The 16233-nt window shown below is 37.3% G+C and overlaps 1 long non-coding RNA gene across 1 annotated transcript in view; it reads left to right on the forward strand.

The window, feature by feature from the left end:
* The first annotated feature begins 1956 nt into the window (after window positions 1–1956).
* The window catches only part of LOC113945261, a 29940-nt gene continuing 15663 nt past the window's right edge, over window positions 1957–16233 (forward strand). Inside the window, exon 1 of the long non-coding RNA XR_003527017.1 lies at window positions 1957–2034. This is a non-coding gene — a long non-coding RNA (uncharacterized LOC113945261). The remainder of the gene's footprint in view (window positions 2035–16233) is intronic.

Below are 16233 nucleotides of genomic sequence, written 5' to 3' on the forward strand. Positions count from 1 at the left end.
AATATCATAAACTGTTGTAATTTTTTGACCTCAGAGGAAACAAGACTTTACATAGGCACTTATTTAGCTTTGGTACATATTCATGCAAAAGTTCAATAAGATGACTGCTTCCTACAGTTTTGGACCCCTAAAGAAACTATGGACAGAATATATTGTTTCCCCAGATATCTCATAAAACTTGAATGTGAATCCTCAAAAGAATGAGTAAGAAAAATCAATATTTGGGAAGAACACAAAACAACATACATTTTTAAGAGTCATTACATGAGCAGTAGTACTGATATGCACAAAATGTACAGCTCACAGTTGGGAAGGTGTTATTTCAAGGCAATTTATCCAAAAAAAGCACGTATCATGTTGTTTGAAACATAAAGTCCATAAGGAAACAACCTCAGCCTCAGTACTGTGTTACTGGCAGAAACCCCATCTTGACTGTGCTGCCTTTTTCCCTCACCAACTCATGCATGTGACTACCACAGGAACGTATTTTTGAAAAAATGCTTGGCTGTTCCTGAATTGCACAAAACTTTCAAAGATGTGGTTAGGCAAAAAATAAACATAAAGCAAACAAACAAAAATTCCTCAAAAGTGTGGCAGCCTGTAAATGTTCCCAAGGAAACCAAGTCAGCATGCTCCTGCTTGCTGGTAATGTGGTAGGTGTTTGCAAAATGTATGAACTTCTCTGATCAGAAACACTATTAAAATATCTCAGCCCAAATCTAATTTGAACTCTTGCAAAAACGATAATATAATGATGTGAAAATTTAGGAAAGAATTATTCTGGTTATGCAGAATATCTTCTCTGTTATTTTGACTTTTTTTTGGAACTAAGCTACAGTAATATAATCTTTTTCTGAAGCTTTAAACGGATGCTGTTGCACTGTGCTTTCATTGTGTATGTGATCATAAATGAGTCGCTGAATTTTTCTTCATATTTACAACTGGACCTCATAATGTTTTTCATATGCCCTTCATTAATCTCGTAGTGTAAACCCAATTTAAATATACCACATAATGCTATCATGTCACAGTATTATATTATGTCATTATTTTTCGACTAAAATTCTGGGGAAATGAACAAATGACTTACAAAATTCAGACATACATTTGACATAAAAATCAATGTAACACTAACCTTTATGGATTTTTTAAACCACCATATTAAAATTAATTCTCTGTGGTTTCCCAAGTTTGTAAGCAGAGGAGGAAGAGATAATGTTCTAATGTCCTTTGGTTTTTTGTAGCCTATTTCAGAAGAATCTAACTAAGAATGGATTATTAAAGACATTTTTGGACATAAAGGTCTGATGTAGACTGAGACCTTAATTTTAATTTCAGCTGTCTTAATGGATTATTTTATGCAGGTTCTGTGGGACTTTAAAAAAAAAATTACTACCCTCACCCACTCCCTGAACTGTTCCTGTCCCTCTTTCTTTCCCCTGTTCCTTATATGTCTGGACAATAAGTCAGGATTTGGGGGCAGGAGCTCCTGTAAAATTTCATTTAATGATACCATTTAACTGGGAAGTGTCTGCTGCATAATGCCACAATTTAAACAAGTTAGCCATATGAAGAAGACTAATTTCTTGTGAGAATACAGTCTACAAATATTGTAGAAAATATGAGGACTTTTACTTAATGGTTTTGTAGACAGGTATGTCATGTAGTCTGTGAATCATCACATGTTTAAAACACCAGCAGACCTTCCTAAAACTTGGACTGTTCTAGGGATATCAGCAGCAGGAGCTTTTTGGGCAAAATAATCCATTAGAAGCACATCTTATTTAACAGTGTGTCCTGTTTTTCCTCAGATTTCTGAGGGAATACCTGAGGACTGATCTTACTCCTTTCAATACAAGAGAAAGGTGTTAGAACATCATAGTTAAAGTTGCAACTAAGCTGCTAAAAGAGATGGTTCTGCCCTTCCCTCTTCATGGTTGCTTATTTCCTCTTTCCTCAGGGCGGTACAACAATCTCCAGTGAACCCTGCAGTGGCTCTGCAGTGAACCAGACTGGGGAACTGAACCTGAAATGGTTACTACTCAGACACGTTTTCCGAGGAGTTCTGGCTCATTTCCCTGCAACAGCTCAGCATGTGTTAGGGCAGGTGGCAGCATGTGTCAGGGCAGAGGTAGGGGAGCAGCACCCATCCTCGCAGTAGGGGCAGAACTCACCCCAGTCTGAGCTGCTCTGCAGACTGGAATGCCAGAAAAACCCTTGGGATTTATTTGGGTCTATTCAAAAGGAGTTTGAAGTGAGGTGTTGAAGAGTGATTGAAAAGCTGTACTACACTCTAGAACCTCGCAATACCAGAATGTCTTGCAAAACTTGGCTTGCTGTCTTGTTCTTAGTCATAAAGTAAACAGGTCCAGTAAAGTAAATGGGAACTGTGTTATGTGCTTGCACGATTTTACTCCATATGAGGGAAGAATCTCTCAATACATTTAGTTTTTTCTTTTATTACCCCTTTACTCAAAGACCTTTCCTCTCCAGAAGGTGAAACCTTGTGTTTCTGCTCGGACTTCCCTTTCTCACTACTGGACTCATCTCTCCTCCCTTCTATCTTTGAAAAATATTAATCACAGATTGACCATCTGACTGAAGTTCTTCCATGCTCAGTAGGAAGACTGACCATCATTTTCCCTGACAGCCATTTTTCACACCTGAGATAAATGCTTACCAGGTTCCCAGCTCCAGCTCCACAAGCTTGGGAACTGTATCAATGTGTACAAGCAAAAGTGCTGTCTGTCAGGATTGGTGCGAAGATATTTGAGTATTGAAAAAAATGTGTCTTTCACAATGGTTTTATGTTTAAAATTTTTCTAGGAAATTAGTCAGCTTTTTACTAGTTTTTCTTTGAAAAGAAGGTTTTGTGAGGAGAATTTAATCTTATATTGTCTTGACATTTGTTGATTGTCATTAAAAGTTAGATTTTTAGATCCACATAAATTTCATTAAAAAAAATGAAAATGATCAAAACAACCAATTGAAACACTATCCATAATTTAAATGTTCTGTGGAGTTGTAGAGCCACTTAACTTCAACTAGTCTAGGTTCTTTTCTTAGGACATTTCAAGCAGAGTTTTCTGTGAAGTTAGGCATACTTTTCTGGAGAAATAAACATTTGCTACTTCTACTAATACATCATTATTCACATTGCTTGCATATTTATGATTCTGGTTTTGATGACTACAGCCACACCCATGCATGGGGACCAGAACATACAGTTCAAAAAAAGAGGTAATAAAACATTCTTAAGAATTTTCAGCATCATTATATATATCCCCATCACCAGGATTTTTTCATTCAGTAGTTTTTAAAATACAGTACATGCCAAACATTGATCCCAATTCAACTTTTGTGTTTCTTTTTCATGAATAGTAATTAGCTCAGGACTTTCAGTAGTGCTTGAAACAACCATTTCTTCCTCTCAGAGTTGTAAGCATGGATTTTTTTACTACTAGAGGGTTTTGCTCCTGTGGTAGATGATGGTGGTAGTGTTTATTCAGGGATTCAGCAGAATGCTGTTGTATTGTGCACAGATTTGTGTTTTCTTGCATAGGAAATTATAGTGTTGATAATTTAAGTCAAATAGTTGTAATCAGGGTTAGAAAAAATGTCAAAGTTACTCTACATAGATCATTTTATACCCTCTGTGTAATGGACTGGCTTAAACTCACTATGTCTTTAATGAAAGAATTTAATTATGGATACAAAACAATTTATTCAACTTCCAATGCAATTCAGTTCTTTGGGGTAGGGGAAAAGGCAAACCTCAACAATCTCTATAAGCATCTATGCGGTTTTCAATTGTCACAGGATATAGGATGCTGTGCACTCACTGTGCTTAGACTGAGTAATTTAAATAGTAAATGGGATGTTAGGACTACTGTTTCTCATTAATTCTATGTACTTTTATAAACAGGGTAAATATCTGTCCCTGATCTGGTAATGAATCCATTCTGTGAGGAAACTGTGGTGTTAAATGTAAAAATCCAACGATGGTCCTGTTGAAGCAATTACACCATTTCCTAATGACCTCAAAGGAGTGAAATGAAGTCTGTACTATTCTGCTGATTTTCTCGTAGTGTCCAATATGCTCTCAGAAGATAGGAGACTGGTCCAAAGCGAAAACCTATGCCTGGCAGTGAGAGCTGTACCTTGGAAAGGCTGTCATGTGCAGCAATGTGAGAAAAGCCCAACTGCCCTGTAAAAGTAACACAGGATTTGGAAGAACAGCTGTGAAATAAGCACCACTGGAATTCAGAAAACTTCTTACTAAAGGCTACTACAGCTGCTACTTTGTTTCTAGAGCTAAAACACAAAAGAGGCACATGCCTATGATCAAAATATATGAACAGCATAACTTGTTTTGTTATCTGCCTTGTAGAAAAAGCAGGGAACCTATAAACATCTTACCCCATCAGTGCAGAGCGAAATAGTGACACCTGTACAGTAGCACTTCTAGTCTTTACGGAGGTTTAATACATTCTGAGCACAGAATACTTGCCTGATTTCTCATGGAAGTTGCTGTCTCATCTTGCCTCATGGAAGAATACAATGTGAGTAATGAGCTGTTTGTGCAGGACAGGTTCTGCATTGAGCTCTGACCACTGCAGCTCTACATGGCCTTTGCAAAAGCACTTGGGAACTTGCTGTGCCTGTATAGAGCTGAATCCTCCTTGCAATTTGAGTAATGTGAGCACCTATGTGCTTAAAGGAACTTCAGCTGTGTTTTATCTGTTAGGCAGAGCTTTCAGCTAATAAAAAGCAGTCCAAAAGAGGCATGCTTTCAGCAAATATTAGGTGTGAAGAATAACCATATACATTATATATACAAAATTTTTCAAAATTACAGTAAATACAGTACATACCAAATTGGCCCTAACACAGTGTTTGGTGTTCTTGCTTTTACAGTAGCAGTCCTAGGAACATTATTTTTTTCTTTTTAAAGGCAGTTGTATCTCCGTTCAAATTGAGCAGTGGTGAACTTTGCGAGTTGCATCTGCACTGCTAGTGCAATTTGCTTGCTAAATTCATTAACTGGATGGTATAGGAAAAGTCATGCCTTTTGCTACTGCCGAAAAGTAGTAACCTTCACAGAAATGTTTCCATGAAGGATTTTCTGCACGTTAGATTTCAATCCACATAAAACCCAGGGCTGTGATTCTTGCTTTATGCTGTCACAAAGTGTGCAATTGCTCAGGAGAGACTTCTAGAACCATCTGGGTGCAATCTTGTGCAATGCACTGTAGGGTTACCCTGCTTGAGCAGGGAGGTTGAACCAGATGACCCACTGTTATCCCTTCCAACCATACCCAATTCTGGGATTCTGTGATTCCTTGTGCTGATCAGAAGTACCTACTGCCACTTGTGTCCCAAGGGACACACTGCAATACTGTTCTTAATATCTCTTTGCATGAGATCTGAAAATAGTCTTTTGTCATGGCATGTATTTGTGTGCATTTTTAAGTACTTAGTTCTATGGATGTTTAAAGAGAGGAGGGATCAAATCAACATGTTTATGATACAACCTTCTTTGAATTTGTCATTCAAGAAGGTCATCGTAGAATTGTGTAAATTTTGTTAGGCATTAGGTGGTCATCTGTGCTTACTAAAACCTATTTAGCTTCAAAATAAACTTGCTCTTGGTTAGGACTGCCCTTGCAGAACATCCTTTCTGTTCTGCAGGTTCTGCCTCTGTCCTAACTGATCAGTATCTGACTTATGTGCGATAGGGTCAGAGACCTACTTATTAGGGCATCCTAGCCAGTGCTGGAGTTCATACAAGAGTTCATAATAGATAGTCAAAGAACTCCCACTACACCTGATTCAAGTAACTGATCATAGGGAATGGTAAGGGCAGCGAGCAGAAACCTGATGTCCCATTTCTAGGCTGTCCTTATGAAAAGTAGCATCTATCCTCAGGCACCTTTCTGCTGATGTTAGGTCACTCATTTTCTTAAGTCACAGTGTCACTTACACATCTTCAAAATATGGCTTCTGCATATTGGAAACCATGTATTTAGAAACAAATTGATTATGAATTACAGACTGCTTTGGAAAACTTGTCTTAAAGTAATGCTACTGATGACCACTGTTAACTGCAAGTACAAAAAAATGAAGGCTCTTTGGAGGCTGCTTATAAAATCTGCTGCTTGCTGCCTTTATCTTCCTTCTAACCATCACAATAGCTATTAGGTTATTGCAGGCATTCAGTCATCTGTGCTCTTAACTTGCTTATGCCAAAGAGACCTGCCTTTTAGCTTACAGGATTAATAGCTGAAGTATGGGTGCTAACTAGAACTTGCTTGATTTGACAGTTCTTTGGGTTTTTTTTTTTTTGTTTCTAAAGAACAGAGAAGCAAGAATGACTCACAAAACTCAATGCCTTTGTCCAGCCCACAGCAGGAACAAGCAACATTATGAAATAGGTGAAATGCCAACAGTAGAAATGTTCTCTCCTACTGGCTAGAGCAGAGAAAGAGTTTGGGTTTGTCTCACTCATATTGCTACTGTCAGAGAGACCACTAATTACTGTACTCTTGCTTTGAGGAATTCCTGTGGGTTTTTTCCATATAAGGGCTGCAGTTTTTCTCAGCACTCACAAGGAGAATAAAGAGACAAAAGGTATGAGAACCTTATTGTCAAATACCCTCTTTATTGGGGTTTTGCCCAGGAACCACACATCAGTGGCTGTAATACCTTCTTCCTGGTATGTCTTTAGTGCTTTGTCTTTGAAGTCTCTAATCAACACATTTTTCCGAATGTGAAATCACCTGAGATCAGTATTATGCCAGACCCTGCATCACCCATTGATATGATGGCAAATGAAAACTATGCCCAACAAGGCTGTTTCTGTCTCTAGAGATGAAGCAGCTGCTACTTCATAACTAAATGGAATTTATGCAGCAAATCATTTTTTATATGCATTAAAATATTTTAAAGGAAAGCACATCTCAAAACAGAGAATGTTACTTAAAATAAAATCAGAAAACTAATTATCTTCCAGACTCTGACTCTTACAGATTCTGTAAAAGGACTTTTCCTGGTTCAGCTTATATCTCTCTGAGATTGGATAACAGGTTATTGTTCTTCCATAAGAAATCTCAAATTATCTACTACACAGTAAGTCCCAAAATTTTTAGTTTTGAAATTTAGGTAATCCATTATAGCGTTCTTGTAGTTCATTTGTTGGGCTTTGGAGTGTGTGTGTAGAAGCAAAAAGCCTAGACAGCTGAAATTATTTTTTTTTCTCCCCCCCCCAAAACCCTTTTTAGTTCTGAAAATACTGACTTTACACATTCAACACCTTCAGTGAAAATATACTCAATATAGTTCTTTGCAGAAGGCAGGTAATCTGTCCTGCTTGTCTTTGATTTCCTTATGGCATTGACAAAGCTCTAAGTATTTTCCTCCCATTGTATTCCTTACATCTAGAAATTCTTTACACTGTTAAAATTCAGGTTTAGTCTTGGCTCAAGTGCAAGCAATTTCTGATCAGTGTAGATCCTAGACCCTTAAGAATCATTTATTTGGTTATCTTTTATGGTTTGGAGCTTCTAAAGGAAAAAAAAGGAAGTGGAAATTTACTCAAGCTAAAAAGTTTCTGTTTGAAAAGGATTTTTTTTCTTTTAATTTTTCAGTCACTGAAGATAAGAAACATGTATTAAAACAAAAAAGAGGCTTGGGGATTTTTGACCCCTGCTAATCAAGACTGTGGTACTGAACTTAGCACATCCAGAAACACGACCAAATTAGTGGGAAGAGATTTGGGGAATTTTGCCTGTAGAGCCTTACAGCAGCAGCTGTTGGCAGAACCATGTGTTATGGTTTGGAGTCTGCTGGTCAGGGGAGCATTCTTTCCACAACAAAAAGGGGATGTTACATTACTCCCTGCAGTTTGAGAAAGCATGGATGCTTCCTAAATTAGCTAGCCATTGCCTTGTTTGTTTATGTTTTGGGTTGGTTGTATGGCTGCAGAATAGCTTAGATGGTAAAGATGACAAGTCTTACATATTTAACATATTACTTTTTTGTTAATAACTGTACCAAAGCCATCTGCTGCCACAGTGAGCTGCAAAGTCAGAAACAAATGAAGTGAATGGTTGGATATCATACGTGTTTTACAGTAAATGACTGTATACAGATCAATAAGGGAAGAACTACTGCTAGTCAGTATATTTAGGCTAATTGATACTTGCCTGTGTTCAGAGTAGACAAGATCTGAAATTGCAAGTAGCTATTATCATAATTTTATATTGTGGTAGCAGTGGAAAACTCATTCACGTACTTAGTCCTAGTGAGCGAAACACTGTGCAGTCACAGAGAGGAAAAGAAAGTACCAGCCTGAAGTGGATGCACTGCAGAGGGTGGAAAATTGAAGATGAGAGGACAGTAGGAAGAGAGTGATATGATTGTAATAGTATTCACGGCCAGTGTGTGAAAAATAGGTCTCCAGAAATGGTGAAAAATCATAAAAAAGTTCTTTTTTAATCCTCCTGTAAAATTTCACCTTATCCTGCACATTTTTCAGTATTTTTTCTGCAGCCAGAAAAACTCCATGCTTACTAAGTTTATAAGGTCAAAGAAAGATATGTTAAAAATTCACACTATGTGTGGGTGAGCTCAAGTCACTTTTGAGTGTTGTTGATTTCATCAGGTTTCAAAGAAGTTGTCGAGTTCTCAGATATAATTTCGGTCCTTCAAAATTTTGGGAAAAACACATTTCTAGGAAGAAGAGATAAATCCTTCAACTCAGCCACAAGAGAAGCTTAATTGAGGCTTACCTCTTTCTGCAACAGCTAAATCAGCTATCTGTGAGCTGCAAATCTGCAGGGAATCAGTCTTTCTTGTAACTACACTTTGGTATGGTCTCATGGAACTTCTCATTTGACCAGGTGATGTTATTTTCAGCTTCTGTTGGTATGAGGATAAATCAATACTGATAATGGCAGGTATTTCTTTTATACAGTCCCTCCTAGCTTGCAAAAGATGGACAATGTCATATTTGACTGAACACATCAAGAATGAGCGTAAAAGACCATTTTTTCCTCACCATTCTCACCCAGCCCAGTACTACTTTCTTCATTGCTTCTTTGACCACCAGCTTGCCTTGAATGCCATTGCTTCAAGCAATTACTGTAATTACCATGTTTTTCCTCAAGGACATGAAGTGCTATTAGCCAGTGTTTTGTGCCATGCTTTAAGTGCCTGCTCAGTCTGCCTGTGCTTGGAGCCATTCTGTTTGTTCGATTAGTTTGGTTTTTTCCCCTTCAGCAATCTTGTTTCATATTTTTACTTCCACAAATGATTGCAAGGTCTAACCTAGGTAATTTTAAGCTGATAAGTTTGTTTGGATAACAGCAGTACTTGTTGGAAGTGCGTGGAAAATTCCTATTGATGCTGAAACTATTTCAGTAATTATGAAAAATGAAAAAATATTTCTTTTTGGATTGCTATATTAGTGCTTAGATTTTAGTTATTACTGTGCAACTATTAAAATTACAGTGTAAGTTCCATTATATTTAATTAATAGTTATCATCTCACTTGGCAGTTCTGTATTCTGAAAAATATTCTTAGCCCTGCAAGCTCTCTACAGCTCTACTTTTCCCAAACCAATTGTAATAAATGAAACTTGTACTGATACATAATTTTTTTTTCTTGAAGTGGCCTTTGTTGTGGCATCAAGATTAAAACAAGACTTGAAGAGAACTAAGAGAATAATTCATGCATATTATTGCCTCATATTTATACCATATGTTCCCAGTCAGCTCTGTACAGCTTACTATGAAAATTTCACAGCAATTAATGCAACAACAACACAGTTTTTAACTAAATACTAGTGAACAATAAATCATCTGGTGTTTATTAATTTGAAAAGTTTCTTGACTCTGCAGTTGATTATGATACTCTGTAGAGCTTGTGAAACCATGTACTCATAAAAAAGGGGAGATATATTTGTCTTTATACGTGCACCAAGAGACTTCTAAATTTGATATTCTGTATATGTATTTTGTTTCCATTCTTTTAAAGTGGAAAATGACAAGATTGTAAAGTGAAGTTTATGGGTATTCTGCCAGACCCTGTAAGAAATGAATGCCCTTTCCGAGGATAGTGAAAACCTTTCAAACTGGTCAGGTTTTCCATTTACTCAAAAGGCATCAGAAGATGTTCTGCAGTTTGAGCAGAAAATATACCATCCTTGGGCCTAGCTCTAAGTATATATTCTATGCACAGGTTTTTCAGTTTATATATAGTATAGGAATGTACATGATATTCATGTCCTGAGTGAAAAATGACAGAACTGTTTAGAAAAGATATCAGGAAGTAACCAGAGACCCAAGAACAATCCTAATCAAATATTCACTGACATGGATAACACAGTCTTTTGCTCATTTTAAATCACACATAGAAAGCAATGAACTATGTCCGTGTGTTTCAGTACTATTTCACATATCTGTATGGTACAAACCCCAGACATTTTACGGACTGGTAGTCTATACTGAAAATCCTATCCTTATCAGTGCCTGATTAGGATCTTAGTATATTTACATTATACTTAATGCATTATATCTGATTATTACATTCTACCTTTTGAACAGATGATAATGTTTGAATTATATGAAATGTATCCATTTATAGATGTTCCAATCAAACTATAGGTTATCCTGCTAACATTTATTTAGTTATTTAGAGTGGTTAGTGAAGAGTCAGAATCACGTTTATAAAATAGGCATTTTCAATGTCATTACCATGAAGAAATCTTCTGAAAAAAACCCCAACAACCAACCAACCAAACAACCCCATAGAAAACCCTCTCTGGATTGATAGTTCCTACTAGATCAGGGAAAGAGAAGCTCTATTTCAAAGGAATGTGAAAGTATGAAAGATCCTGTACTGTCAGGATCTAGATAGTTTAAGGTCAGACTTGGATATAGATACAATAGGAGAGTTTAACTTTGAAAGAGAGTGGAGATTTTTTACCTTTCAAGTAGAACTTTTAAAATGTAGTCAAAATGCCAATCTGGAAAACAAACCTCAGACATTTTTGTACATAAGTTTAAATATTGACAACTCTTTCTACTGTCCCTTTGTCTCAGAGAATATTCAGTGAGTTCCAGCCTTGCCTTCATCTCCTATGTTGCCTTTTTCTTCTGCATGTTTAAGTTCAGAAATGGTGTCAAAGATTCAGTTATTGGACTGGACTGAAGTTCTGTGTTTGTCATGACTATGTGATCTGATCTTAAATGATATATATGCAGGCATAGACCAAGGAGAATAACACAGATATCAAAGGCTAGAAGAGTGGACTTGAATGTCAGCAGGCAATTGTCCATATGACCAAGAGCATCTGAATCATGTGATGCCATTGGCCCTGGAACTTAGACAGTGACACCTTCTAGGCATGGGAGAAAAGTTACTTTAGGTTGTCTAGGCTTTGTTTTTACTCTATGAAAAAGACCAACAGAGCAGTGTTCTCAGTCAGGCTGCCTGTGAAATGGATTTTGGATGGCAGCACTGTAATTTTTCCACATTTGGAAATGTTAGTCGGAAAAAATGGCTAAGGTGTTGGAAAACATTCATGGTTAACCTGGTTGTGATAGTGTCCTTGTGATTTTCTGAAGCATTTGCAAGCAACTTTAAGTCAAATAACCCAGTCTTTCTCTTGTGTTTTTTGGTAAAGACTACTTTCCCTGGTGCACACAGTGGCTTACTCGCTTTCTTGATGTTCATAGAAGAAAACTCGAATCTCTGGGGTATTTTGTGATGAACAAGTGAGTATCCACTGGCTATGTAATTGCATTGTGTGGGACTGGTGCTAGAAATATAGTATTTTTTTAGTACTGTATTGGTTAGTTTTATGAAACTAGATGAATTGTCACACAGCTGTGTGTTATTTTGATCTGGCGTATGATGGGACTTGGGAAAAATAAAGCTCAAGTCCTCCAATCTGATGAGGTATCCTGAGAATAGACCTCCCTGAAACTGTTAGTTGTAACTAGTGAGACAATGTTGGGGGATGTGTGCAGAGGAGGGAAAACAATCAAATATTTACCTACAAGACAAGCTCTAGGCTTAGTCTTTCATACAAGGGTGACTGGTTGGTGTGTGCATAGTCTTTCATACAAGGGTGACTGGTTGGTGTGTGCAGGTGTAGCAGTAAGTCCTGGTGTGTGTCTGGGGCTGCTGGGTGTTGTTGCAATACATATAACAAACATTTAAAGCACGAGAGCAATGCAGACAGATGAGTGCACTGGGTTTACAAATGTTAAATCACACCCACAAACTACTTTCCTTTGTGTACCGCCTGAACCTGTGGCACATTCCAAAGGAGAAGTAAATGGATATGTCTGAGCTGATCTAGCTCACATACTGCCTGCATATTAGTTGTGCTGGAAAAAGAACAACATATATTGAATATCTTTATTCAAGCCTATATGATGCTCGATAATATATTTTTTTTTGTATAGTGGAAAAAAAAATTAGTAAGTGCTTGAATGCAAAGATAATTAGTTAAGTTATTAGCACCAGAAATTATTTTGAATCTAACTTATGTTTAGCATCAAAGCAAAAGTTTATCCTATAACCCTTTCTAATAATATCTCAATGTATGCTTTAGAAATAATACCATCATTTCCTACCAGCTGTTGCACAATTCTGTGTTGCTAGATCGCGCAAAATTCCCAGTGCACAAAATAAATACACAGTGTTCTGTAGTTGGTAGACCTATAAACATTTTTTTTTTTAGTTTATGAGTGAAGGAAGACATAGGAAACAGAATTGTGGTGCTTTGGTTCAGTCTAATCATTAATGAGAGTGAAAAAGAAAGACAAAAAAATCTCAAAAGCATTGCCTTGAAATGTCTTTACTTCTTAACTGGCAACGAAACTATTTGTTCCCTGCAGCTTTATTGAAAGCAAAGGTTTGATTTCACATACAGTCACTACTTTGACATAGCACGGGCATTTGGATATTCACATAGTCCTACATTCAGCCTGGACAGCCTTGTGCTCTCTGGCACGCACACAGTAGGCAAGAGCTCTCCAGCTGTGCACCTGATAGAACCATTTACATCTATTTACACTGTGAATCCTTCTGCCTGAGAGGCAGAACTCTGTACCTGGCAGTTGCTTGCTTAGGAAGGAATAAACTGCTTTTAGGACAAGGGCAGTACAGCGTGTTGCTTTGCAACTATAGGGAGGAGATTTGGGTTCTGAGTGTGCTCATCTCTGATGAGCAGAGATATTTTTTTTTATTTAGCTTGAAAGCTACTTAATCACAAAACTACATTATAGAGGTTCTTCTGCAGGTCTTCCATAAAGAATTTTCAGGGCTCTCTAAGTCAATAACTAAATAAAATAAATCAATTTTTGTTATTTAATTTGACACAGTGCACTATGTCAGCAAACCTCCATGTATTATTCTGAACCAAAGTTTCATTTAAAGACATTAAAATGTGGATATTCCTTCAGAAATAACTTTCCAAGAATTCTGTCAAAACTGAAATACGACAGTTGTCATTCATAGGTAAAAATTATTAAAATAAGATAAAAATCACCATTAAGGTTACAGTTACAGGAAAATAGACATCAGAAAGCATCATGCAAAATAGACATCATGAGCAGTTTAAATATCAAGCTATTTTTCAAGGTCCTCATAAACGTTGCTGATATATGAGAAAGCATAAAAGCGTCAAGATAATCATCAGTACTCACACTCTGCCTTATGAGCCATCAAACCAGATTCATTTAGGACTACCAAAGCATAAAGTTTCTAGTAAAGATAATCTACCAGTTTGTCTTGGCTGAAGTAGGTGTGGTCTTTGTAAGCCTCCAGTTTCCAAACCATGTGCAGTGAAGAAAAGTGCTGCTAATTCGAGCTGTTACCTCCCTTGTGCTAGATGTTACTACTTGTTTAACTACTTCTTTCTGTGGTCAGGCAATGTTTCCTTCTGATCGGTGGGATGAGTAGCAGAGGGTTAACTGAACACTCCTTAAACCTTCCCAGGAAGTTTTAGAACCTGTCTGTCCAGAAACCTAAGGTATGAAGGAGAAAGAACTTTGCTCTGTAAGCAAACTTAAATTTACCTGCATTTCACAAAAACAAACCAAAAACCAAAAAAGAAACCCAAAAAACCCCTGAAGTTTTGACATTGTGGTTTCAATCCCTGCAATATAGTTTAGGTGTATCTAATTTTCCAGCCCTGCTTATAAAACTGATTTATCGTAACATGCCATACATACTTTGATGCCAGGTTAATCAACCCTAAAAACCTGTTATTTTTTCAAAGCAGCCTGATATGGCTATGTACTAAACTCTTGTCACTATTTTATGGTCTCTGGGCTCTAATTCTCTAGAGTCCTTTAGAATTGCTGGGCTATGTTCCTAGTGCTGTGATCCAGCTGCTAGGTGGTTAACATAACATTATACAAACACAGATGTTTCCCTTTCTTTTGCGAAGAATAACACTCTTAATTGCAGCTGGAAAACCAGAAATATTGTCTATTATCAGCACCTCTTGGAGAGGTAGAGAGATTAAAAGAACTAGAGCTTGTTGCTAAATAATTCTGGCTGAATAATAAATAAGTAAGTAAAAGTGTTTAATCCAGCAATACAATTAATTTTATACAGATTTTAAAAATACTTTTTATTTGAAGTATTTTTTTTCAAACATGGGCCTAATAACAGTAAGAGTTTTTATTTCTGAGATGAAAACACTGGTTTAAAATAAGATCTCACAAGCAGTGCCAAATTTACTTTGATACGCTGAATCTGGAAATCTCCCTGTACACTCTTTTTTTTTCATCAGTCAATCATGGAAGCATGACTTCTTAAGCTTTATTTTTCTCCCCACTTGGACAGGTGTGTCCACTGTCTGCATTACAGTGGAAAGTATTTTTCTTCTAAAGATCTCAGTGAAACTTACAGTCAAATGCAAGATTTTCTTAATAGGCTTTTTTTCTTTTGACTTTTTTGCCTAGTAATTGAGAGCATAAACTACATAGAATGCATTTCTATCTGCATAGAGAGAGAAAACAGTGCAGATGCAGCCTGAAATGCTTAAAGAAAGTTGCTGAGGCAGGTCTCTTCTTGCTTCTCTGTGTGGTGTAGGACTGTATTTTTTTATTTAAAACATTTTTTCTGTAACATTTTTTTTTATTTAAGGCCTTTAATTAAATGCTAAAGAAGCTGTATTTTTACCTCGGTTTGCCTAATGTTGTGAGTCATCCCTTGACAAGGTGCTTTAGCTGTGCTGTGAGAGACACTTGCTGAGGTCTGTCCCAGGCAGAGCTGCATGCTGCAGTTACCTCATCATGAGATGTCTTGTACTCGCTATGCTTTAAAGTTAGGAGGGTGTGTGCACTGCTCTCTCAATCTAACTCTTGCAGGATTCTTCTCTTTTAATGTCAAACTCATGAGTCTGGTCTCTTCATTCTGATGTGAAATAAAATGAGATGCACAGTGAATACTTAGTTAAAGGATAAGAAAGCTGTCCCTTAGCAAACAGCTGTTAAAAAAATTCTTTTCAAGTTGGTTAGACATTGATAATAGCTGAGCAACCTGGTCTAAGTTGCAGCTTGGATCCAACTCTGAATTTGGCCCTGCTCTGAGCTTGGGCCTGCTACAGAAGTTCCTTTCAGACTACCAGAAATACTGCAAATTTGCAGTGCTTCACATCAGCAAAAACTGCTAGTAGCCACAATTCTTTCATTCTATCAGAATTTGTTCCCTGTGAGGTTTAGTGCTGTGCAAATAGACACCCATTTACAGAACTTCCCCCCTTCTCAGGACTCCTATTTTCTATTTCTCAGATCTTTTTGTGGAGGCTCCCGTACAGGATCTCCTTAAGCCACTCCAGTTACAACTTATCTGTAAGCTTAAACTGTTTAAATATTAGGTAGTAGCTAACCTTTGTTCTCTGAGGCCGAAACCAGTTCCCGGGCCTCACACAGGCAATTCCTCCAGCACATCTGCAGAGTAATGACAGTAAACAGCTGGGGGTTGGCAGCTCTTTTCTCAGTAGTCTCCTACTTTCATCCTTTGCCCTGCTGCAGATTTTTCAGCTACAGGTGTTGCAGCTGATTTCCTTGCACATCTGCCTTTGAGAAGTGGGAGGAGTATCATGCTCACATCTCTGCTATTCTGTTCACACATGAGCTTAAACCACTCACAGAGGTCAATCTGTGTGAAAACTACGAAATAGAGTGGCTGAACTGTGGGCAGATATT

The sequence above is a fragment of the Corapipo altera genome, unplaced genomic scaffold, assembly GCF_003945725.1.
Source record: "Corapipo altera isolate COAL_440 unplaced genomic scaffold, ASM394572v1 44, whole genome shotgun sequence".
Classification (NCBI taxonomy): domain Eukaryota; kingdom Metazoa; phylum Chordata; class Aves; order Passeriformes; family Pipridae; genus Corapipo; species Corapipo altera.